Below are 27,111 nucleotides of genomic sequence, written 5' to 3' on the forward strand. Positions count from 1 at the left end.
AAAGAATTCTCACAGACATTTAAAGAAGATCTACATCCAATACTACTTAATTTATTCAAAAAGATAGAAGTGGAGGGAGAACTTCCAAATTCCTTCTATGAAGCCAGCATCACTCTAATACCCAAACCAGGAAAAGATACAACCATAAAAACAATTATAAACCCATATCCTTAATGAACATAGATGCAAAAATTCTCAGCAAAATACTTGCAAATCACATACAGAGACATGTCAAAAAGATTATCCACCATGATCAAGTCAGCTTTTTGCAGGGCTGGTTCAATATACATAAGTCAATAAACATCATAAATCATATAAATAGACTCAAAGACAAAAACCACATCATCATCTCAATAGATGCAGAAAAGGCTTTTTGACAAAATTCAACATTCATTCATTATAAAAGTACTAAAGGGAAGTGGACTGGAGGGAACATACCTCAACATAATTAAATCTATATACAACAAACCCACAGCCAACATCATTCTAAATGGAGGAAAACTGGAAGCATGTCCATTAAAATCAGGAGCCAGACAAGGATGTCCACTGTCTCCACTACTTTTCAATATACTGGTTGAAACTCTTGCTAGAGCAATAAGACAAGAGAAGGAAATTAAATGAATACTAATTGGAAAAGAAGAGATCAAATTATCCGTTTTTACAGACGATATGATACTATACCCAAGAGATCCAAACAGTTCAACCAGAAATCTCCTAGAACTGATCAACACTTTCAGTAAACTGTCAGATTACAAAATTAGTCTACAAAAATCAATAGCCTTTCTTTATACCAATAACGAGCAATTGGAGAAAGAGTACAAGGCAATGCTCCCATTCACAACAGCTGCAAGAAAAATAAAATATCTTGGAATAAACCTGACAAAAGACATCAAAGATCTCATTTAAAATGAAAATTTTAAATCCTTAAAGAAAGAGATTGAGGAAGATACCAGAAGATGGAAGGACCTCCCAAGCTCATGGACTAGAAGAATTAATATTGTGAAAATGACCATCCTACCAAAAGAAATATATAGATTTAATGCAATCCCCATCAGAATCCCCATGACATACTTCACGGAATTGGAAAAAAATAATCCTTAAATTCGTATGGAAGCACAAAAGACCCTGGATAGTCAAAGGAACCCTGAGCACAAAGAACAAGCCTGGGGGATTACTATACCAGATCTCCAAGTATACTACAGAGCTATAGTTATAAAAACAGCACAGTACTGACACAAAAATATACACATAGATCAATGGAACTTCATTGAAGACCCAAACCCAAGTACATGCAATTTCAGCCACCTGATATTTGACAAAGGTGCCAAGAAAACACAATGGAGGAAAGACAACATCTTCAACAAATGATGCTGGTAAAACTGGATCTCTACATATAGAAGAATGAAACTAGATCATCCTTATCTTCCTCACGTTGCACAAAAGTCAACTCCAAATGGATCAAAGACCTCAATGTGAAACCAGAAACCTTGAAACTATTAGAAGAAAATATTTGCAGTAACCTACAAAATATAGGTGTAGAAAAGGGTTTTCCAAATCAGACAGCAGTTATTCAGGAATTAAGGTCAATAATCAACAAGTGGGACCTCATTAAAAAGCTTCTGTACAGCAAAAGAATCAAGAAAGTGAAGAGAAAACCCACAAAGTGGGAAAAGATCTTCTCCAGTGACACATCTGACAGAGGTTTAACACCCAAAATATATAAAGAATTCAAAAGAAAAACAAAGAATTGAGAAACCAAATGACCCAATTAAAAGATGGGCTAAAGATCTAAACAGAGGAATCACAAAAGAAGAAATAAAGACGGCAAAAAAGCATTTTGAAAAGTGTTCAACATCATTCGTCATTAGGGAAATGCAAATTAAAAATACCTAAGGTTTCACCTTATCCCAGTTAGAATGCCAAGGATCAAGAGAACAAATGATACCAAATGCTGGCAAGGATGTGGAAAAATGGGAACATTCATTCACTGCTGGTGGGATTGCAAACTCGTCCAACCCCTATGGAAAACAGTGTGGAGAACTCTTAAAAATCTAAAAATTAACCTACCATATGACCCGGTTATACCACTCCTTGGCATATACCCAAAGGACTCATCCTACTGTAGAGACACTTGTACAATCATGTTTGTTGCTGCTCTTTTCATAATAGCTAAGAGATGGAAGCAACCTAAGAGCCCCTCAACTGACAAGTGGTTAACAAAAATGTGGTACATTTACACAATGGGGTTCTATTCAACAGTAAAGAAAAGTGAAATAATGAAATTTGCAGGTAAATGGATGAATCTAGAAATTGTTATACTAAGTAAAGTAACATGGACTCAAAAAAACAAAATCTCCCTCATCTGTGGATCCTAGCACTAAATCTTTATTAGTGAGTGCATATCCTGATGCAACTGCAGGGACCAGGAATATGGAAGGAAAACAGGGAGGTAAAGGGAAAGAAGGAACCCAAGAGAGAAATTAGTAGGATCAGTAGAATAAGGATGTTATTAAGTGAGAAATATGTAAAAAGGGGGTACTTAAAGGGGAGGGGGGAGGAGGACTATAGAAATAGCTATGGGAATAAAGGGGGGGAAATTTCTCCAGATACACTGTAAAGAAAAAAAAAAAAAAAAGCCTTAATCACAGAAGGAACCCTATAGGGATGGAAGAAAGCAATACACTTGTTAAATGAACATCCCAGTGGCAGAGGTGGGTTGCCCCCTAAGAGTTGTTGGCCTGAGGGACATGAGAGGTCCCGAAAACAATAAAGGCCATTGACAATAATGTTGGTTGTACAGCGGAAGTGGACGGAAAAACCCTATTGCTGAAGACATTGCGTGATGTTAGCACAGGAGAGGAGGAATCAAGCTTGGACTAAGTTGGAAACTCCCTGCCACTAGATGTGTGGCTTTCATGGTGCCAAAAGGCAACACGGAGATGACTGGGGGAGAATAGTCCCCTATAGTTCTCCTCAACGACAGACCTGATGTGTTGCATTATCAACACACCAAACAAGATGTTCCTGCTGGTGCAATAGTGGAGTGTTGAGTGTATGTACAACTAGCACATTTGTGATTGGATATAATGCCTGCTCCTAGGGGTAGAACACACATCTGGTACTGTAGACCCAGCCAATCACCTGTGTCAGGGAAGAATATAGGCCCCAGTGGGAAGTCACTGCAGTTGATGAAAATGATACACCTGCTAAAGTACCAAGCAAGCATTTGTGTTTACTCCCAGAGGCTATTATAGCAGCCACTGTTTAGATGTTCTTCCTTCTTGCTGTGTGTTTTTATGGTAGATGGAATCCCACTGAAACTGGCCAACAGCCCATGGAAAACAAATGATGCAGAGACCCAAAAGTTCAGTGCCTTGCCACAACAGGAGGAAGATCATCCCACACCTACCACCCCCTCAAGGCTCAGGAACTTTTGAGGAAGAGGTTGGTGGAAAGAATGTAAAGCTGGAGGATAGGATGAAGTGTTAGTTGGAAACGCCCTCTGACCACTATGCTGGCAAGCTATACTCACACCTCCTTCCCAGGCTCATCAAGGAATCCATTAAGAGTCAGTTACCCCTCCCACCCAGTCAGTTGAACTTAGCTGCATGTGGGGGAGAGGGCAAAGTATATATAAGCTGAGAACACCAAGAGGCACCTCTCTCACCATTTTGTGCAGCTGTTGGGAGGTCGCAAGACCGGTATTTGAGTATGGACTTAAACACACACTCATTACGGAGCAGTTGCAAATGTGGGGAGCCACTCTTCTATAAATAAACCCCTACCCTATGCTCTGTTAACAATTATTATAAAAGAAATATCTTTTCTTATGTGATATTGTCAGGATGGTGATAGAAATAAAATAATATAGGAAATAGATGGAGGGATGAGGAAAAAACACTGTTGGGTCTGAGACCAAAGCACCTCTGTCCAGTATCAGTGTTGCTGGACACTGAAACAAATTTGTTCGGTCAGCTCTATGGAAACTCCAGAGTCTGCCAGGTAGTGATTGGCTAAGAGATTGAATGATGTCATAAAGCATGCAATGACAATAGGAAGGTGAGATGGCATCTAGAAAAAGGGGGTTGGGTGCCCACAATATAGGAGGGCTATAGCAGCCCTACATGGTTGAGATCTGGGCAGTTGAAACCCTGCAAAGCAGACATAGGAGTCACCTATTCCCCAGGCTCTTAGGCCGTGGAGATCTTCTTAGTGCTTCTTACATGTATTCATGAATTGCAGAGCGTGGTGGCACATGCCTCTAATCCCAGCACTTGGGAGGCAGAGGCAGGCAGATCTCTGTGTGTTCAAGGCCATCCTGGTCTATGTAGTGAGTTCCAAGCCAACTGCAGCTACAGGGGAACCCTATCTCAAAAAGACAGAAACAGGCTGGAGAAATGTCTCAGCAGTTAAGAACACTGACTGTTCTTGCAGAAGACGTGGGTTCAAATCCCAGGATTCACATGGTGGCTGGCAACTGTCCATAACTCCAGTTCTAGGGGATCCAACTGTCTTCCATGGGCAGTGACATGGGTGCACTTACCTACATGCAGGCAATATATGCATACATATAAAAAATTTTTTTAATTTAAAAGAAGACAAAACAAAAGAAAACAACAATAAAAACAACAAAAACCCCAAGTATTCACTGATGTATTTATCACTGACATATGATGGTCCACATTCTAACAGATAAGGTAGCACTAGTGTACAGCATATGGACAGATAATACCCTTGTGAGAAAAGGAGACTTGAAGGTTAGCATTACAATTGGTCTGATTTGTGAAATGTGACACGATTCAAGGATCTGGACGGGATTGAAGAGATCTCTTTGTGACTCAGTTAAATGTAGGGTGAAGTCCGTTGAGTGCGCCTTATGAGAGTTGAGGTTTCTCTCTTGTAACGCTCTTAGCTGCTTCTTGACTCCTACATTCCTTTGGCAAGGTCGGCTCGGGACATTAACATTGACCCTGCTCTTTTGTTTCTCTCCAGCCCCTTATTTTCATTTTGTGAGACGGGGTATTACCTTAGAAAAACTTGGCCAGAACTTACCACATAGCCAAGCCAGTCTCAAGCATATTGGTAATTTTTCTGCCTCATCCCCTAAATGCTAGGATCACAAATGTGAGTCAGTACTCCTGTTGTTGTCTGTGTTTGTATGCACGTGAAACTGGCTTGGCAGTAAGAGTGGCTTAGCTTTCTTTCTAAACAGCCAAATAGATGCTTGTTCCTCTAGCAGTTTCTGCCATGTTTGGGTACAAAGATGGGTTACAAAAATTAAAAGGAATAGTTCAAGAAGACATAAGAACAGGGAAAGATACAGATCCATGAAAAAGAGTGGAGTTTGTGCTCTTTTGGGTGAGTAATGTGTCAACATACCTCGCCTTGTTTGTATTTTTGATACTGATAATTAAATGCTTTTTAAATTTATTTTAATGTATCTAGATAGGAAAGACATGGCTATGAATATTGCATACCAAAGAAGAAAATCTTATGTTTTCTCATTTTATATTATAGCACTCATTTATGTGAACCATTAGTATATTTACAGACCATAGACATCCTTCGTGGTTCATACAGGCATTTAATACATCTCAATTTTAACTGCTTCAACAAAGAAATTAAAAAAAGACAATAGTGTCTAGACTTCTTTTGTGAAAAACCCAATTAATCCAGTTAGCTGGGTACTTAAACAACTTTCAAGGTGCTAGAGGTTAAACTCTCAGCCTCAGGCACACTAGGCAAATATTATTCTGTGGAGCTGCACCTCCAGCTCAAAAATTTCTTTGCAAAAAAGTATTTCTGCCTTGAGTAGTGTTAGACAGAACACTGTAAGAGCAATGCTTGTGTCAAAGAAAATCTGGAATGCCTTTATCCTTCATCTAAGGGCCTAAGGCAGATCAATACCAAAAGACTTCTGTGTTGGGTACTTTGCATTGCTATGAAAAATACCGGAGAAATAACTCAAAGGAGGAGAAGTTTATTTTGGCTCATCATTGTAGGTTACTGAGCAACACTGGATGGCTCCATCACTTGGATCAGTGGCAAGCATCATCAGGATATTGTAATGGAAGATGCTGGTGGGGTTTGGCTCTGGGAGGGTAGTTACAAGATCCCTGTTTCAAAAGCACACCTCCAGTGAGCCACTATCTTTAATCAAGATCTACTTCCTAGTTTCTATCATTTCCCACAGTGTCATCACAGTGTGATTCGATACCAATAAATTAGTCCGTTGATTGGATTACAGCTCTCATGGTCTCAATCACTTCAGAAGCCATCAATTTCTAAATTGCTTTCAAAATCTGTTTTATTTTTTACTCTCCTGTTTTATTCATATTTTCTAGGGAAAACAACATTGCACACTTTTCTAATTAAAACTGTTTATTTTGAAGAAGTATGAACAACGTGACCGGATGGATTTTTGTGGAAAAACATAAAGGCACTTGAGGCATTATGGTGAGTTATACTGTACCCCAAGCAAGAGGAACAGATGCTTGCAGTCAACACAGTTTGTGTATACTACCCTTACTAAGCTCCTGGTTAGTGCTTCTCCTGTGACTTCTACAGCCCATTTTGTGTTTCTCACTGACTTGTGTGAGTGATGAACTGAGTCAGACTGGAGATGATAAAGTTGTATAAGCACTGAGCTGGTTTAGAGCAGGAAATCTATAGATACAATCTTCAGTGATAAGCTTTTAGTCATACCTAGTTTAGCTGTATTGGGTCTTCTTTAGTGTCAATGAGTAAATATTGTGTCAACAAGATTTTAGGGGCCCACAGAAAGATGGGTCCTTAGGAAGGACCTCTAAAGAGAAACATTGTGTGAATAGATCGTTCCCTCTCAAGCTTTCCAATAATGCTCCTAGTTCTTACTGGGCATACGAATTCGTTCAGTGATTGTGTATGGAAATTTGATTACGTGAAAATAATGCTTAAAATGTGTGATTTTTTTCAAGGTTTTGTCATGATTTCATTTGATTGAATTTTTGTGAATTTAATATACTACATCTTGGCCTCTTCCCCATCTGCACACTCGCAGAACCCCTCTATTAGATTTCATACATTTTGCTATACATGTTCAGATCTACTGAGCTAAGTTTATATCCCCCAAAGATCCATCAGTGTGAGTCCATCCAGTGGAGCCTGGGAAACCTATCTAGCATCATTCCTTTAAAGAAAACCAACTCTCCCAGTAGTGATCGGTCACCAATAGTTTCTCAGCTAAGGCTGGGACTTCTTATGCATTTTCCCATTTCTTTTCTGGGGTTTTGACTGGTTTGAGCTTGCATGGGTCTTGTACATGATTTTACAAATGTTCATATCAGCAACTTGCTAGCCACTGGGAAAACTCTGTTCCCTTTTGGCCATCCACCATCCCCGGCTCTTACAGTCTTTCTTTGCCCTTCCACAATGGTTCCTGAGCTCTGGGTGGCAGAGGTTTGATACAGGTTTCCCACCCCTGAGACAAGCACTCTGTAGCCTCTTATCTGAACAGAGACCATCATCAAGTTTGGTGGCAAGTGCTTTAACTTGCTGATCCACCTTACAGGACTTTTCAGTTATATTTGGTATTTGCTAAACCTTCAAGTCATCCTCTCCATATCTATCATGACACCTGATGTTTGGTACCAGCAAAACTGACTGCATGAAAGGGCGTGCTCACGAGTTTTTAGAAGGTGTAATAAGGCCATATTGTTGAAACTTTAACATTTGTTTCCTTCATTCCAGCAATTCCACTTCTGGGGATGTAGATATCATATATCTCTCGGAGGATAATCACACCACAGCATTTCCTGTAATATAAGATCAAAATAGCTTCCAAAACAAACCAAAATACTCCAAAATAGGCAAGCATATGTCAATATTGAACAGACTAAATAAATTAGGATTTTTGTTGATAATCAGTGAAATGTTCTGTGGCCTTTAAACTTAGAATGGATATAGGTATGTTGGTGTATGTTTAGACATATGTATAAGTTGGGAGAAATATGCAGTAGAAATGTACAGTTGCTTTTGTATGGAAAGTACTTGTGAACAACATGCAGAATGGAAGCATTTGAAAATGTGGTAAAGAGCACATGGAGCCGCAGGACTGAACTCTATTCCTGCCCTGTGCAATCTGAGTTCTGGAAGCGAGTGTACGAACTCAAACATCTGTGCTACCCGCTCTAGCTAAGGAGGGCGCTGTCGGAAGCAAAGGTCTGCTGGCTTTCTTGGTCTCTGGCATCAGGTTTCTAGTGCTGTCCCCACCGGCTCTGCATGTGCTCCAGGGAGCAACGGACAGACGTTGGCAACGTTGCTGCGCAGGCGCTTTGCATTAGGCCTCTCGTAGCCTCTAGGCCACTGCTCTGGCTACCCAGATCCGTTTGGTTTTGGCTGATCAGCATCTTAGGGGCCTCATAAACTGGTAGCTTCTTGCCCCGCAGTGGCTGGGATGGGGACAGAACTTCACTAGCCATCCCTCTCTACGAAGTAAAGAAACCACATCCCGGTAACGCTTTGGGGTTCTGGCTTGGCTGCTCTGATGCCTGTGGCTTCTGTCTCCCGGAGACCTCTGCACCTCCACCTGGTGTTCTGGGATCTAGCTGTCCTTTAGAAGTGGGGTCCTGTCCCTTGAGCTCGGTCCAGCACTGAAGGGCCGCGGTGGGGGAGGACTGCTAGTATTGGGACAACCCTTGGGCATTGAAGCACCTCACACAAGCACACAATTCCCCAAGGTGCTATTTAGGTGCAGAAAAACGCAGAACCAGATCTAAGTGGGAAAAACAACCTTCCTTCCAGTACCTGCAAGAGAGCGTTTCAAGGGAAGTCAGTTTGCATCAGTTCAGAAACTCAGGAGCCTCAGGTCATCTTTTGTCAGTTTCCTCTGTGCATGTTGCTTAGTTTGGAGACTTGGCTCACAGGTCTCAACCCTTTACTCCTTAAGCTTCTCTTATTTTCCTTTCCATACTTTGCCAAGCCCTTCATTTTATCCCCACAAATAAAGAAAACCTAAAACCCAGGATGAACAGGCTTTCATCTCCCTCTTCTCAAACTTCAGTCCTTTGTTTTAGCTCCTGAATATCTTTAGAATACATCAGCTCCCGCCACTGAGCATCCTAGTGCTGAACTTACCTGACCTATTACAGGTGAGTCCTCTTCCCATCTGTTCCACATACATACATGCATACACACACACACACACACACAATCAAAGTGGAGCTGAAATTGGGAGACAGCTCATAGATATTAAGGTAAAGCACTGTTTTGAATCTAAAACTTGAACACTGTGTCATGTCCTGTAGTATATAAGGGTCTAATGACCTGGGTTTTTCTTTCTGCCTCTACAGCCTGGTCTCCACTTTCTGTTTGTGCTTCAGGTATGCTAAACAAACCGTGCTTATTTCTGATTCATCCTACAAAAAGCCAGCTCAACTGTTACTCTCCAAGCTGACCCCTAGCATGACCGTGAAGCTCAGTTTTTCCATTTATATAAGGACTTGAAGTTGTCTGTTGATCAATATTGATGACATGTATAAAGATGAAAAACATTGGGAGACGAAAGAATTGCATTTGAGCTATTTCAGGTAGTGTGTAAATATTACACTTTAGCAGTTTTAATAGTTTTTAATTACCATACAAAATATTTAGACTCATTACATTTTCATGCATATGTATTATACTGCCTTCCTCTTTGTCCTCCTGTCCCTCTTTCTCACTCCAAATTGTCCCTTACATTTTCATGTCTTGTATGTGCATATGCATAAATATTTAAATTTAGATTCTTCATGTGAGAAAAATACATGATATTTGTCTGTCTTCCTTCTCTGTCACCATCTCTTGTTTCCCCTTCTCTTCCTTTAGTCCATTTACTCCTCTGACACAATCTGCCTTCTGTTTGTCCTATAGGACTCCTTGGTGTTTGCTGCCAGGTTGAGATTTATCCAGGATAGAAAAGTTCTAGACCTCCCTGGTTTTAGCTGGTCTTTAGTTGTTGAGACCTTTGTGTTGTTATGTCTCCTTACATCTGTATCCAAGATGTGGAAACAGGAAGGAAAGTATAGGTTGTTACTAGGAGGAGATGAATAAGTTGAATGGTAAAAGGCAGAGTAGCGAGTATAGAGGAGGGACATGCTGTGTGGGCGAGGCTCCCCATTATCAACATTCTGTAAGGAAGAAAATGCTAATGTGCAATTGAACTAGCAAAGCACATGTAACAGGTAGACTATCTCTTAGATGGACCATGGATGCCTGGGATTCATTTCTATGATCTCAAAGTTTCTTTGCAAAAGGTAAACAAAATATAAGCAAAAATTAATTCATTATTCATTCAGAAATATAAATTCATTGTGCAGAATGGCAGTTCTCAACCTCATCGCTCGCCATTTTTCCTTTTAGAAGGAAGTTTTTTTAATTTTTAAATAAATAGTTTATTGAGAATTTCATACATGCATCTAAGGTGTTTTGATCAAATCCATGCCTACTCCCTCCCCTCTAACTCCTCACATATCTCCCCATCACTTTTTTCTGATAACTTCATGTACTCTTTCTTCTTTTATTTATTTATTTTATGGGGCTTTTGCTTACTCTAACATTCCCCCCTCGAAGAGGTAACCCTAAAATCTTTTAAGGATTAGCTACAAGCTCCCAAATACTTTCAACGTTTTTCGCCTTTTGAACAGAGTATGTTGCTAAGAGGCCCAAGGACCTTTTGACTTTTAGCCAAGAAACTGGCTACTTTTCTTTGGGGTCTTTTTACCCTAACTGTCTAGCCAATTCCTACCTCCTATTCTTATCACACCATCCTCTGAAGAGGTTAACCAAATTGCAGATAGGGAATCAGGAAGCAAACTGCTCTGGCTTCTTCCATGCTGAACAGGGATGCAGGGTGAGGCAATTGGAGTCCTCCTTTAATGGGTCTATCTAAAAGACTCTCAAATTGCATAACTCTAATCTCTAGGGCAAAAAGAAAGTCCTTGAATCATGAATAGGAGATGTGAAGGAGAAGTAAAGGCAATAGTAATTAGCATTACAAGTTCTAGCCAGAAAACTAGAAAAAAAAGTCAGAACAGGGCAATTTTCAAATGTTCATGAGTCCATTGGAATTTCTTGACAAGGGCTTCCAAAAACATCCCTCTATTGGGTTCCTCCTCATTTTTCTTTTGTCTTCCAAGGGTGGACTCTAGAGTGATGGATTCAGAATTTGCTTTCAGGTATTTTGATAGCTGTTGGAGTGGTTAGAATCAGAAGCAGTTTTTAATGTCACTAACCCGAAATGAGATTCACAGATCAGTATAACCTATTTTCACATATAATTTTAAGAAGGTATCAATGTAATGCTCTAACTGTACTATACAGAATAAACTAAATTTATAATAAAAAATAATGCATTTCAGTTTATAAATGAGTTGACTTCATACAGACATAAACTGTATAGTATTCACTCTCTCTGAAAAATGATTATTATAATGGAAATTCAATGAGAATTAAAATTATGAAAAAAACCCTTTCTGAACATTTGTGGAATGAGTTAGGTCTTAAGACATACATAAATAGGAACTTTTAAATCCTATGCTAACATTGATGAGGACATTCCAAGGACATTGAGTAAGTAGGACACCAAGTAAACAAAAAAACGTATCAATCCAAGTGTGGGTTTGCAAGTGTGTAATCCAGCACTTGGGAGGTAGAGCTGGGAGGATCACAAGCTGGAGGCCAATCTAGACCACAGAATAAGACTTTGTCTCAAAAAATCCAAAACCAGGGCCAAGGAGATGGCTCAGTGGGTATGAGCATTTGGTATGAGCATATGATATTGAGGATCTGCACCCATGTAAATAGTAGGCATGGCTGCATGTGCTTGTAACCCCAGCACTGAACCAGCAGAGGAAGAGTCTAAGAGCTTGCTGGCCAGTTAGCTTACCCAAAAAGGTTCACTGAAACTTCACTGACAGACTTTGTCTCAAGGTAATAAAGTAGAGAGCAATAAAGGAAGTCTCCTAAAATGTTGCTCTGACCTGTGAACATGTGGTCGCTGTAGCATGCATCACACACAGGCACACACAGGCATGCACAAGTACACATCTCAAAGCGAGCTTATTTGTTTCTTCACATCACTGCAAGAGAGATTGTAATAGCGCCTCCAGAAGAGTAGAAACTTCCCTTTGGGCCTCATGGGGACTGAATGAATGCCCAATGCGGTATAGGACTTTGAGCAAACGTTTGCTTTTATTTCAGTCTCTGACAGAAATTTGAAGCGAATCTTACTCCAGAAGAATACTTTTCTTGTGTGGATCTTTAAACAAAATGTGTGAACAAAATTAAGAGCTTGGAATGATAACTAATCTAACATATACTCAATATTATTATAAAACAGAGGTAAGTGAAGATCTTTTTCTTTTTTGTGTATGTGTCTCTGTGTATGAAGGTGTGTGAACGTGATCTATGTGTATGATCTATGTAAATATGTATACACCTCCACGGGTACTTAGGTAGACCACAGGAGTGCACTGAGTGTCTGTCCCTGTCACTCTTTGCCTATTTCTTTGAGGCAGGGTCTCTTCCTGAACTTAGAGCTCATTTTTTTTTTTATTTCCTGCTAGGCTGGAAGCTGGCAAGCCCCATCAATTTTCCTGCATCCAACCTCTTTAGTATTGGAATCATTTTTGTACAGGGGATACCTGGGTTGTTAGTGTGGGATATGGATCTGAATCCCCACCTCATGCTTCAACACTGAGCTATCTCTTCATCCCCCAAATACATAAATTTTTTAAAAAATTGACAATTTCATCCATGTAGATAATGTATCTTGGTCCTATTCACTCTCCCATTCCTCCATCCCAGATATCTTCCAACATATCTTCCTTCTGCCTATCTATCTATCTATCTATCTATCTATCTATCTATCATCTGTCATCTATCATCTATCATCATCATCTCTCTATCCTCTGTCTATCATCTGAGTCTAATCAGTGCTGTCAGTATGCACATGGGACCATCCACTCAAGCATGAACAATCCAGTGGCCACACTCTCAAAGAAAATTGACTCTGCTTTCCCCAGCAGCTATCAAGCACCTTAGCTCTGGATGGTCCCTTGTGAGCCCCTCACCCAATCATCCTGGAAGTTTGCCTGGTTTGATCTGTGCATATAACCACAAGTGTTTATGAATTGCAAAGGCATGCCATTTCTAGAAGAGAGTATTTCACAACACTCCTCCTCATCCTCTGGCCCTTACATTTCTTGCACCCCCTCTTCCAGATGTCCTCTGAGTTTTGGGAGGTTGGGTGTTGATATAGATGTTATATTTAGAAATGATCACTCAACAGTCACTTATTCTCAGCACTTTGACCAGTTTTGAGTTTCTGTTAAGACAAAGGTTCAGAGCAGCACTAACCTGTGGGTATAGACATAAATATTTAAAAGGTAGTTTGATACCACGTCCATTTAGCAAAACAGCAGTAGTAGGTCCTTTTCCTAAGTCCCATGACCTTCCAGCCATGAGGTTTTGATGAGATTTACAGTATCCCAAGAGTTCACTCCTGTGGAACAGGCCTCAGATCTAGTCAGAAAGTGATTAGTTACCTTCATCAGGTCCAGAACTTTAACTGAAGAAGTTTTCTTCATTCTGATCCAGAACGATTCATAGAAATTTAGCAATCTGTCATCCTGTGCTGATGTGAAGTCTGACCTTGTTTATTTGTGGGTACAGTTTTGAAAGGGAACCTAACGTTTTCCCTAATTACATGTTTTGAATTGTCTTAAAATGAGATTGGAGGTTGGGTTGTGAGGCTTAGGTGTTCAAGGCCAGCTTGGGCTACTTAATGATATTCTCTCCAAAAACAAAAGTAAGCCAGGGGCGATAGATCAGTCAGTAAGGAGCCTACTCTGTAAAGATGAAGATTAGAGTTCAATCCCTAGAACCCATGCCAAAACAAAATAAACAAGCCTGGTGGCAAATGCATGGGAGCCCAGCTTGGGAGGCAAAGACAGGACGATTCTCAAGGTTTATTGGCCACTGGAGCCTTCCTATGGAGTTCCAGGCCAAGGAGACGCTCTCAAAAAGCAAGGTACAGGCCTTCTATGGAATGACACTGGAGGCTGACCCTTGGCCTTCACATGCGCATAGCTAAGCCATGTGCCACAAAACATGCATACCTATAGACTAAAGTAGTTTGGAAATATTAACTGAACATTTAGTATTGTGTAAATATATTGCAATAACCTCAGCACAAATTCTATAGCCCTTAAACATCTCTTTCCCATTTTCTCTATGAATTTTCCAATTCTAGATGCCTCATACAAGTAGCATCATGAAGTGGTTGCCCTTTTCTGTCTGACTTATTTCACTGATCCTGTCCCAAGGTACACCATCTACAGCATGTCCCAGAATGGTTTTCCTTTGTGTGGCTGAATATTCTGTGGTGTGGAATATTCTGTTGTCCTATTCCATGTGCTCTCCTGCCTATTTCACCCCATTCTTTATTATTTGAAAGGAACACTGATCAACTATATGCTTTCATTTCTGTATCTTTGGCATGTGTTCACAACACTCTATTTATTCCTTAGTGGCACTTCTTTAACTTCAGACATTCAGTCAGCACTCAAACTTGCAGTTATTTCCTAAATGTCATAAAAACGACATTTTGCAATTGACTGTCTTTCAAGTCTTCATCTGCAGAATAACATCTTTGTCTCCCACTTTTTGTCCTTGTTCTTGAATTTTATGTCTTGAAAATCAGCTAGTGTTTAGAATATTTAGATTTTAATTATCTATCTCTGTATGTTACCATGCTTCCCAGTTCCTTTATTTTCTGCAGATTGGTAGTTAAACTAGTTCATTCAGATTCAAGACTATTTGATTTTCTTTTTCCTTTTCTTTTTCCTTTCCTTTCTACCATTGCCTTCCTGCCTCTCTTCCCCTCCCTTCTTCCCCTCAGGAAGTACAGGTTCTGCAGGAGCCGGAAGCTGCACCAGGGCGCTACCTGCAGGAGGTGCTCCTGAAATGGAGACCGGAGGAGCCTAACGTCCAGACATTCTCAGGCCCTGGAGAGAGGCCCTCGCTCCTGGCTCTTAAAGCAGCACAGCCAGCCCCACTGATGAGTCTGCTTAGCTGTGGGAAGGAAGCTTACAAGAGAGCAGGCCCTGGCATTACATGCTAGTAAGTGACATCAGAAGGCATGAAACCAAGTCAGAAGATTTTAACATGGGATTCTTTGTTGGAGAGCTGGTTGCAGAAGAGGTACGCAGGACCCAGATGGTAGATATGAAACACTATAAAGTTAGAATTGAACAACAGGATCCAACTAACCCTTGAAAATACTTTCTTGTGGCAACCAGGAAAGGCCAGGGTGTGCTTAACACCACAGGAGGGGCAGAGGTTTCAATGAGGACAGTCTAAGAGAGCTGCCATAGAAGAAAAATGCTGGTAGTATGAGTGGGGAAGAGACTGAGTGGGGGATGTGAGATGAAAGTAAGAGGTATCTATCTGCCTTTGACCATCTTCTGTTGTTAGTACCTCAATACTTTAGGCGTGTAAAGTATTTTTAAAAGTGATTTATTTCAGCTAAGAGACCTGGTCTGTTAATGTTGGAACCAAATTGACTTTGATAATAGACTCAGTCTGCAGATAAACTATTGTTAATTGCATGAGAGGATTAATGAATTCATCAAGGCAAAGTCTTCATCATCCTTGGAAGATCCTACATTTTCATATCTCATCTTGGTAATGAAACTTCAACATGAATTTCATGGCGACAAACCCAGGAAGTGCCCAGTAATGATGTGAAGATTTCTGTCTGGTAGGAGTGAATTACAGTAAGAACAAGTTGTTTTGAGGCTCTCTAAGGGTTCTTTGTTCCCTGGTGTTAAAAAGCACAAATCGTCTTTTTCTTCCACAATTGTTAGTACTAAAACAATCTGTTTTTGATCACTGTAGAAAGTTTATACAAAAATTAATTTTTACTACAAGGCACCATGAATCTAATAATCTCATTGGCTAAGACATGTATTTTCTTCTAGGTTTTCTACATTTCTTTTTTGAATAGGTTCTTATAGAACTTAGATAATGTGGATTACCTCATTCTGTATCCGTTTTGGTGCATTTTTCTTTTTGAGACAGGGTCTCACTGTGACGACCAGGCTGGCCTAAAACGGAGACCCTCTTGATTCTGTCTCTTGGAGTCCTGAGACTGGTGCATACCTAGATTTGTACCCTTTATAATTTTACTTTATTAGCTACTACCATAAATAAATATTGAATGTGTCAGGAATTCTTCACAAATATTCTTTTTTGTAACATTACCTAGCAATAAGAAGTAACTTAAGAGTTTCTTGGTATATTTTCATTATTGGTTTTATTTGTATATAGGATTTTAAAAACTCTGCAGTTAGGTGAGGTATAATGACACATGCTTGTATTTCCAGCATTTGGGAAAGAGAAGCAAGAGGATTCAGTGTTGTAAGCCATCTTAGGGTGTATAGTGAAACTCTGTCTCAAAACCCCAAAGACTAAATGAATGTTGTGTTCTCAGCCCTAAATTAAATATCTATACCCCTCCCCACCAGAAGGCTCAGGGAGCATTGCGGAAGAGGTGGCGGAAAGAATGTAAGAGCCAGAGGGTGGGTGGGAGTGCTGTGAAATGCTGTCTCTGGACATGACAAGGTCCTTGTGTTGATGAACTCAGTATAGTTATGGTTATCTGCACCATACCTGCAAAAAATCAAGTCAACAAGACCAGTCAGCATTCCATTGGGTAGTGCTAATTAGACTCAGTATAATGAGAGAGAGAGAGAGGAAAGTGGGAGGGAATGTTTTGGTGAACATCCACTGGGAGTGGAAGATGGGAGCTGGTAACGCATAGAATCAAGACACAATGTATTATAATCATGAAACTGTCAAAAAAATAATAATACAATTCTATTTTGGTTGTTTTGTATTAGGGTGTTATGCACTTATTTTTAATGTTTTCATACATCAATAGAACTTTGCCTTTGGTGAGGGAATGTTTTGGTGAACATCCACTGGGAGTGGAAGATGGAAGCTGGTAACGCATAGAATCAAGACACAATGTGTTATAATCATGAAATTGTCAAAAAAAATAATACAATTCTATTTTGGTTGTTTTGTACTAGGGTATTATGCACTTATTTTTAATGTTTTCATACATCAATAGAACTTTGCCTTTGGTTTGTTTGTGGGGGATGGGGGGTAGCTGAGAATTGAACCTAGGGATCTGCGTAGTGCACTACCACTGAGCCATTTCCACACCCCAAATTACAGCTTTTGGTAGTTATTGGGTCACAACCAAACCATTTTATTGGCTAGATAATTTGTTCTAAACTTTTTTAAATGGTAAGAGAGCCATCTAGGTATACAATTCTCAAATTTCCCATTCCTTGAGAAGGAAAGCTAGAAAAGGAGCCTACCAAGGAAAAAGATGAATTATCCCAGCAAATTGTTGTACCAAAGGATCAATAACTCATGATTAGGAGTTGAGGTGTAGCTCAGTGGTAGACGGTTCACAGCCTTTGTGAAGCCCTGGGTTTAGTATTCAGCATCCCCCAAAATGTTTGAAGTTGCTTTCAGAACTAATTTTTACAGTGTTTAGTTTTTCTATTCAAAAATACAGTTTATCATACCCAGAGCCTCATGCTTATTACAATATTAGAGTTCTATTTCATTGCCTTAATTAGTGTTGTTTTAATTTTTTACTGTTCATTTCAGCATCTTTTTAAAAATGCATTTTCATTGATTCTTTATTGTGTGTATGCATGTGGCATGGGGGTTATATGTGCTATGGCATGCATATAGAGGTCAGAGGACAACTTTCTGAAGTCTGTTCTTTTCTTCCACCATGTGGGTCCCAGAGATGAAACTCAGGTCATCAAACATAGCAACAGGCACCACGACCTGCTAAAACACCTGTCCAGAGCCCTGTCTTTGCATCTTGTCGCTTTAAAATTCTGTGATTGTTTTCTTGATTACAATGATACTCAATGTAATAGTTTTGAAAATGTAGTCCATACAAATTGTGATGAGTCAGGATGAAGTTGAACAACTGACCTGAAGTTACCCTAAGGCAGGGTTCATGATTTCAGGACACTGGATTTTCTCCGTGAAATTCTTTTATACTCATTGGTAGATGGTCAATTCATGTCAGGTACTTATAGTAGCAAAGAAAGCTGTTCATCTCTAGAAATTGGAACATGAAGATAAAAATTATATCTAGTGAAATTATTTTCATCCTTTCCCAAAATGACAATGCAATATGGAATTTGCTGACTTTATTTCTGTTGGCTTGTCACAGTAGGATGTGTTCCCCAAGGTTCCTGCAAACATTTTGTTAGTAATAAGCCTTGGGAATTGTGAAGACCATGCTTGGCAGAGCAGAGGTTTAGCACTGTCCCTTACTAGACTGATTATTTGTGAAGTCAGTTTCCCAACTAGTAAACGTTTGAATAACCTAAGTGAGGTTTCCTGTCTTTACCATGTTGGGTCAGGAAGATTTCACAAGCATTTTCTAAAGTTACCAGCAGAAATTGGGCTTGGAATGTAGCTCAGGGTAGAGTGCTTGCCTAACATGCATGAAGCCCTGGGTTCTATCCCCAACACTGCATAAACAAGAAACAATGGCACACGCTTGTACTGTCAGTACTAGAGAGATGGAGGCAGGAGGATCAGAAGTTCAAGGTCGTCTTTAGCAGTATAGTGAGTTTGAGGTCAGCCTGAATAAATGAGACCACATTATCAATAAAAAAAATGGAAAGAAAAAAGGAAAGAAAGAAAGGAAGAGACAGAAAAATAAGCGATAAAGCTTGAGGTGTATTTCATATAACTCCCTGTAAACTCATTGAGGTGGGATGCTTGCCTTTTCAGTATTCAGTACCAGGAACTTGTTGGAACCTCGTAGAGTCCTTGACTCATGCTTGTTCACACACCCAGTACACAGGAAGAGACTGTGTTTGAAATTCTCATAGGAATGCTTTTTTGTAATCTTCTGAGTTGACATTCTGATTGTATGTAACACATGAAAAAGCTGATTGAAATTTTGGTGACATTTTAGCATTACTACCACTATAACACAACCAGGAAATACTATCAAGAGAAAAATTAGGAAATTTGTGGCGTGACGTAAAGTATACAAGATTGCAAAGTTTATTCAATGAATTTAGTGTTGCAACAGTACTTAGAATAAAAGTTTCCACATAATTATTATTTCTCAGATGATCTGAGATCAATGGAAGTCACTATTCCTTTCAAGTTCCAGTTTTAGGGGCAAAAATGTCAAATGTGGTTTTGAGATAAAGCAATGAACAAGTCAGCAGTCAAGCTGCCCTCAGATAAATGACATTTTGTGACTCTTAATTCTGATCGAAGACAGTGGTGAAGCCATCTGTTCTAGAGAGGAGAGTGCAGTGGATAGGAGCCTTTGAGCTGGACTCTGAAGCGTCAGTTGGCAACAAGGCTTAGGGGAGAAGCCAGACTCCCAATACCCGAGTGTCCAGGAAACCCAGAATGCAGGCCAGGCGTGGGATCTCCTAGGCAGCTGTGGTGGCCTCATCCAAGCTGGCTTTCCAGTCAACTGAGAAGTGAGGCAAAGGGAGATGTGGATGAGGATGTGCCCTCTTCCAGGAGAACCCACTGGGAAAATTCAGGAAGGTTTAGCGTGGTGGTCTATGGTTTTCCTCTGTGTGGAAAGGACACTGGGTATCATGAGGTACAGTCATTTTTGGGCATTGTTCTGAATGCTTTGTGGGTGTATATAAATCAGGGCCTGTGGGTAGCTTTTCGGGGCCTTTGAAGTTCTCAGAAAAGCCATTTTCCAGTAAATTCTGGCAGTCTTAATGGGGCTCCCCTTCTGGAAACTGTTAAATGGAATAGGAGTTGTCCCAATGGGGAGGGAATTAAGCTTCCCCCTCGCCTCCCAGAGAAGGGATGAGGACAGGGCAGGATGCCACGGTACAGGTCTTCCTTGACCTATCTGAGATGGCATCCTTTCCAATGGCAATGCTAGAGTTCATTTACCTTCCTTCTCAAAATATTTTGGTACTGTGATCAAGGTTCAGACAGACAAACTTGCCTTGGTGGGGATTTATACCTAAGTTGGTGCCATCTGCTTTGACCTTACAGGAAGAAATAAGCTCTTCTTGGGACTCCACACCCAGGTGGGGTTAAAACACTGAGGAATAAGGCAGTGGGAGCCAGAAGGAATATAGCTGACTGACACTGTTTTCTAAGGGACCATCTCTGGTCTGACCCTAAAGCCATGTTCTGAAATCCATCGGAAAGAGATCAGAGTTGCAAAATCCTTTAACCTGCCCTTAAGGATCCCTGATTCTCTCTCAGCTCTACCTGAAAATATCTCCTTCCACCAGAGAAACTGAAATTCAGAAGCACTTTCAAAGTCACATGGAGCTTTGCTTCCAGTTTTGAATTGTTTTCTAAAAACAAAACTGGAAACCTTTCCTCAAGCAAGAAGCTTCCCCCTTGACATTGAGTCCATTAAAGAGTGCTTCTCCCATACTGCCTTTCCAGGTGTTTCGTCCCCTTGAAGAGGAAGAAGAATTTCTTCTTCTTTGTCCCATTTAACTAGCAAGATTCCACATGATGCCCTGGGAAGCTCAGCCCAGCCCTGTCTCCAGCAAAGCAACCTCTTTGCACTATGCTGACTGGCAACATTTTGGAGGCTATGCACCTATAAGACTAGCTGCCGTGTCAGCAGACAGCTGTCTGCCCCTCTTAACCCAGACCACCAACACGCCCGAGAGAGTAGAAAAAGAGACGGTGGAATAAAATACACGGAAACAATCCATGCAGAGAGCCGCTGGGGGTGCAGCATGGGAAGAAGGGGGGTTGCAAACTGAGTTCCTGAACAGATCAGACCCAGGGTATCTTGTTCACAGGGGCAGAGGCTAGAAACCAAGGTGGTGTGGCGGTCAGTTGATGGTCAATATAGCTTCCACATAAGATCCATTTGCTGAGTTTAGACCTGTAGAGCTGGTGAGAGCTCATCACTCTCAGGCAGGAATGATAAATTGAAGCACTTTTTGATCCTGGCTGTAGTTGAGGATCCCAATAGCTTCAATAATAAAGAAGCAAAGAACAGAAACACTATTTATGTCCCACCTCAGGGATTTGTTTTAAGCAGTGTTGGGTGGAGCTTGAGTATCAGTATCTCTTTAAAAGTTTCTCTAGGTATTCAGATGTGTTGTAAGGGATAAGAAAGGAAAAAAGGGGAAGTTAAGCATGGTGGTGGTGGGCCACTCCTGTAATTCTGACACTAGGCAAGTGGAGGCAAGAAGACTAGGAGTTAAGGGTCATCCTTGGCTCCATAGTGAGTTTGAGTTACGTGAGACCCTGTTTCAAAACAACAATGACACTCCCCCTCAAAACACACACACACAGAGAGAGAGAGAGAGAGAGAGAGAGAGAGAGAGAGAGAGAGAGAGAGAGAGCAAAACAAAACAAAATCAGTGGTAGCACCAGGTGTGGCGGCACACGCCTTTAATCCCAGCACTCAGGAGGCAGAGGCAGGCAGTTCAATGTGAGTTCAAGAGCAGCCTGGTCTACATAGTGAGTTCTAGGCCAAGTGAGGCTACAGGGAGACCCTGTCTCAAAACAAACACGTGTGCAATGTCCTGCAGAGGTCAGAAGAAGGTTTGATTCCCTGGAACTGGAGTTACAGATGATTGTTAGCCGTCCTGTGAGTGCTAGGAATCAAACCCAGGTTTTCTGCAAGAGCAGCCACTGCTCTTAACCACTCAGCCATCCTCTAGCCACCCTGATTCCCTTTTCAAGTCTGCTTTTCTCTGAACTTCCCAAACTGGGAATGGATAGTGTGAAGTAAAGCAACAGAATCCCATTGGATCTGAGCAGGTGTTGAAACCCACTGATCTCATCACATAAACATGTCACTCTTGAAACACAATGTATGCTTAAACAACTTCCTAGAGAAGTCCTAAAACCTTATTTTCTAGGCACAGGTCTAGAATCAAAAATGCTTCATCCATTTTACATGATTTTTTTTTTTTTTAATCTCTTACTGAGACCTACCAACCAGTATTGAAAAAGAATGAAATCAGCACTCACCAAATCAGCTAAAGCTTTCGGTACTTTCTGCACACTGCTTCTCTTTTGCTTTGGTTGTGATCATTGAACCCTGTGTCTCAGTCATGCTAAGCACACATTCTGCCACTGGACTACACCCCAGTCTCTACCCTCAACAATCCTCTAAAGTGTTGTTATTTACCCCACATATTAGATGAAAGACCAAGGAAGGGAAAATAGCCTCAAAAGCACCAAGTCAGTGAATGGCAGTGATTCAAACCTCTTTTTACCACACACTACATGCTAGGTAAATGCTGATTATAGAGCTCAGGCAAAATAAGTGATGGACCAGGAATGACTATGGGCCTTATCAGCACAGACTCTTCTTGCGGGAAACGTGGCCCTAATTTCTTCTTTATAGAAATGTACATGTACAAGATGTGTGCCTTGGGGATGAAAGCTTCTCCAAGGGCAGGGAAGAAATTAAACTCCGTAGTTAAATCCCATAGTTGTTAGTTTGAACAGTCCAGCTCTGAGAGGAAGAAAGGGAGGCTCAGCAAGCAAAGACGTCCCCTTGTCTCTAACTTGGCTCTCCTGGTCTCTCCATTTCCCTAACTTCCCTCTGAAATCTCCCCTTCTCTGCGTCCAGTCCCACACTTCAGGCTTTGTACCCTGACACAGAGGTAATTTGGAGAAGGCATTCCCAGTACATTACCACACAGCTGTCCTCACTATTAAATGTGTCATAGATAAAGAATGATTTATCTAGAGATTATAAAAAGGAGTCAAACAGGACCTTTTGACTTGAAAGTCATAAATAAAATGAACAACCAAATAAGAGGAATGAGTAGAAAGAAAAAGAAATAAAGCAATTCAATAGGTCAACTGACATTGATTAGCCTAGGGAGAGGGGAAAAAGGAAAACACTTAGTTTTCAAGGTCTGTAATATATTAAGTGTAAAAGAAACATTAAAAAAGGTTAAAAAATGCTAAATTCCCATTGTCCCCCTGAGTTTTACTAGAGATATGCAAATAAACACAAGAATCAGAAGGAAAAAGAAATAACATTCTGAATGTTTGATTTTAAAATTCTTTAACCTAAAGTTCTTGAGAGTCCTGTTGCTTCAAGTCAGTTCAGAGGTCTTCATGGCTTTTCTTCGAAAAGAAATTAAGTTGTTACTTGGATATCTTTAAAAACAATAAATTGGGTTTATTTGAACTTGGAGCTTAAAGGAAGCCTTTTAAAGCAACCAATTAATACTATAATTTATGGATTTTATTTTTTGAAAGGCTTTAGCAATAGATGCCTTTTATTCCTTATAACACCCAGAACCAAATTTCATGAAGCTACTGCTTAGTCTTGGGCACGCAGATGATAGCTATGGATTCCAGTAACATTGTTCGATAAGTGCAATGACTGTGAACCTCTGTACTTGACGAAGGTGCTGTTTATGTTGGATGAGTCTAAAAAGATGAAACAAGCTAGAGAATTGCTTAGTGAGCCCAGTGAACCAGGTTTGGTTGACCAAGGAAACAGGCCAAGTACATCTCAGCAATGGGTTCTAACTTTCTTTTCAAAAGATTATTGCCATGATGAGGAGTATACTTAAAGTTTAAAGTAAGTAAATTACTTTTGAGCACCATATAAAATAGAGTTTAACATGTGTGTGAAGGGACACTTAGTTTCTTTTGTAAGAAAAAGAGACTTTTAATGTGAAGTGGTGACTGTATAGCACAAAACACTGTGTTATATACTTGAAAATTGCCAATGTAGGTTTCTTTTATTCATTTATTCACTCATTCATTCATTCATTCTGTATTCCAGGCTGGCCTGGAACTTACTGTGTAACCCTGACTGATCCAAATTCATATTAGTCCTCCAGTCCCAGAACCCCAAGTTCTGGGATACACATGTGAGCTACAATACCCAGCTTGAACATAAATAAAATTTAAGTGTTCTTTTCACACACAGAAGGATAAAATATGAGTTAATGTGACACAGCAATTGATTTAACCTTCTACAAACAATATATACATATCTTCAAAAGCCATGTTACACATTATGTATAGGCATATGTGATTTTTGCAAATAAAAATAAAATATCCACATGCTGCCACAATAACAGCATAGGAAGCAAGGGGTCAAATTCCTAAGCTCAGAGAAATGGTAAGAAGTAGAGAGCACAGAGGCCTAAGGGTCCAACTCAGGACTGTCCTGTGGGAAGCACACTGAGGTAGAGGAGGAAGAATCGTCCATTAACATTTTCCTCTTCAAATGCTAATATATGAGAAAACCATGGCCTGGTTTTTGTCATTCAAAACCCAAAATTATGATGACATGGTGCACAAATGGAGGTAAAAGTAAATCAAACTTCTGTCAGTTTGATTCTAGCTGGTCCCTCACAGATACCTGAGTACCTTCTTTCACCTATGGCTTACTTCTCCCTGAAGTCTAAACAGTAGCCGTTCCACACGTCCTCCTTCTGCAGTTTCTAAACCAGAGACCCTAACCCGTAACTTCACTCAGGTCAAGACTGCCTGACAAGAGTTCCCACTGTTCCTCAGAGCATTCATTGGAAACTCCACATCTCTAGCCCTTTGTCTCCTTGCCTCCAGTGTGGCTTCAGAGGCTGTTTTTTCCCTGTAGGAAGATGAGCTTCCTCTGCACTTCACGTTTCATATTTTCCTACTGTCACATGAGCTCTCCCCTTCTGCCTCTTCTCCCTCCTACACTGGCTCATCAGACACAAAATCACAGTCACCTACATGCTAGAAAGTAGATAAGCCTTTAAGAGGTCAGGCAAAAGAAGCAAGACGTAAAAATCACATATCGTGTAATTCAGTTTACAAAATGATCAGACCCAAGTGACGTTGAACTACAGCACTCAGGAATGGAAAGTTAGGTGATACGCTAGAGAAATCAAGGAAGGGGAATGATGGAAGCAGTCAGAGAGAGTAGGAAGGGATGAGCCGAGGTCCTTTAGGGTCCCGTATTCTTACTAGGTACTATATATGCACAGATGTTTGTTTAATGATTCATTAGCATGCACAATTAGTTTATCTACTATCATAGGCAGCCTACATTCTAACATAGAAAGCTTTGGGGCAAAGCAAAAAAAAATCTGTGTTTAAACCATGTCATACTGAACAACAGACAAGCATTCTTCTCTCAAACCAGCTCTGCCAAGAGCCATCGCTACATCTCTCTTTTTCTCTCCACCTACAGCCAAGTTTCTCAAGATGGCAGCCGCCTTGGTTGCCATAATCTCAACCCCATGATTTTTCTCATTTTTTTTTCTTGAGATAATGTCTTGCTATGTAGTCCAGATTGGCCTCATACTAAAAACCCACTTGTCTCAGCCTACTGAATACTGAGATTACAGGTGTATGCCACTACACCCAGTTTCCCATGACCTTTTAAAATGCAACAGTCTATGCCCACCATGGCAACAGTGGGTTTCCCTAGACTGACATCCTTAATGACCTCACAACTCCATCAGGTGATCTTCTGCCCTGTTTGTGCTGGGGCTGAATTTCCTCTTTAAGTGCCCTATCTGTGGCTACTGTGTTCCATACAACATTCTCTCATCCTTGTTCTCACGTTCACTGTCTACTATATTTCCTGATTCCCTCAGTAGCCTGCCTGCCAAGATGCCAGTGGCTGTCTTCTCTTGCTGTCAGCTATCCCTACTTCTAAGGCTTTGGGGTCCAGCCCAGTGCAGAAGCCTTAACAATCTCTCACCTGCTTTGAGCTCCCTTCTGAGTATTACTTGAATCCAATTGACTAGATCTGTCTCCCAAAGATCTGATATCTCAGAGATACCTTAAATTCAACATGCTCAGACTGAACCCTGCTTCCACAGTCACTCCTCCCCTAGAACCCCTACTGACATACGAGAGGATCATTGCCACCTCCATGAGCCAAGCCCAAATTCTGACCTGTCTTCATTGAATCTTACTCATCAACCTCTGTTCCTCATTCCCTGGATTCTCTGGAATCCCACAACCATCCATTCCTCCAAAACCCACTGCCCTTACCATCTCATTATTAAGTGTTATAAGTACCCCAAACTTAAATGACCTCACTGTCTCAACCAGCTTAACAACCCTTATGTGAAGTTTTCTAAAGCATGGCTTTGATCATATTATTGTTCTAGCGTAACTAATGCCCAAAAGTTCTCCCTTTTCTAAAAAGTAGAACTGTTTTGCCTGCCCACCCAAGACTTGCAGATGATGGCATTGATGTATCAAGTAAAAGATATATGCATCTTTTTCTTACATACCATGAATCCCAGCCAACTGGACTATATGCTGCAACATCAGCACAGGGTGACTGTTCCAATGCCCTCCTTTTAGCTTCCTCTTCTCAAAATTCTCTTAAGTTTAGTCAGGTATGATTTGTCTTCCTCTGAATCACCCAAGACTTGCAGACGATGGCATTGATGTATCAAGTAAAAGATACATGCATCTTTTTCTTACATACCATGAATCCCAGCCAACTGGACTGTATGCTGCAACATCAGCACAGGGTGACTGTTCCAATGCCCTCCTTTTAGCTTCCTCTTCTCAAAATTCTCTTAAGTTTAGTCAGGTATGATTTGTCTTCCTCTGAATTCCATAGTGCATTGTTGATTATCTCTTAGGGCCCTCAGTGCACCCTGCTTCTTGAAGAGTTGCTCCTTGCCTGTGTGAACTCCCATTTGTGTCCTCTGGCAGATAGAGGACAAGCTTTCTATCCTTCATCTCAGATAACTGGGGTAGATAAATCAGTCAGTATGTAATTGAACTGAAAAATTACTGAAGGCACAAGAGACTGCCTCATATGTCTGTTCTCATGTTCAAACGTAGAAGTATGTATAATCTTTCCTAATTCAGAAATATGCTAACTTATTGTCTGTCAATTATATCTGTCACACCGTATGAAAAGCAGCTTGGCCTGTGAATTTGAGACAGTGAAATAATAGAAAGTGAAGTTAAATACTCTTGAAGGAAGGAAGCATGTTTTATTGAATAATGTCAAAAGTGTGCATGAGAAAGATGAACACTTGGAAACTGTGTGCTGGAGCACTTTGGAATTACACGGCA

The 27,111-nt window shown here is 40.5% G+C and overlaps 1 gene segment (V, D, J or C); it reads left to right on the top strand.

The window, feature by feature from the left end:
- The window catches only part of LOC103731140, an 89,111-nt gene that overhangs the window by 4,304 nt on the left and 57,696 nt on the right, over positions 1-27,111 (top strand).

This window comes from Nannospalax galili, unplaced genomic scaffold (genome assembly GCF_000622305.1).
Source record: "Nannospalax galili isolate Female #2095 unplaced genomic scaffold, S.galili_v1.0 scaffold1614, whole genome shotgun sequence".
NCBI lineage: Eukaryota > Metazoa > Chordata > Mammalia > Rodentia > Spalacidae > Nannospalax > Nannospalax galili.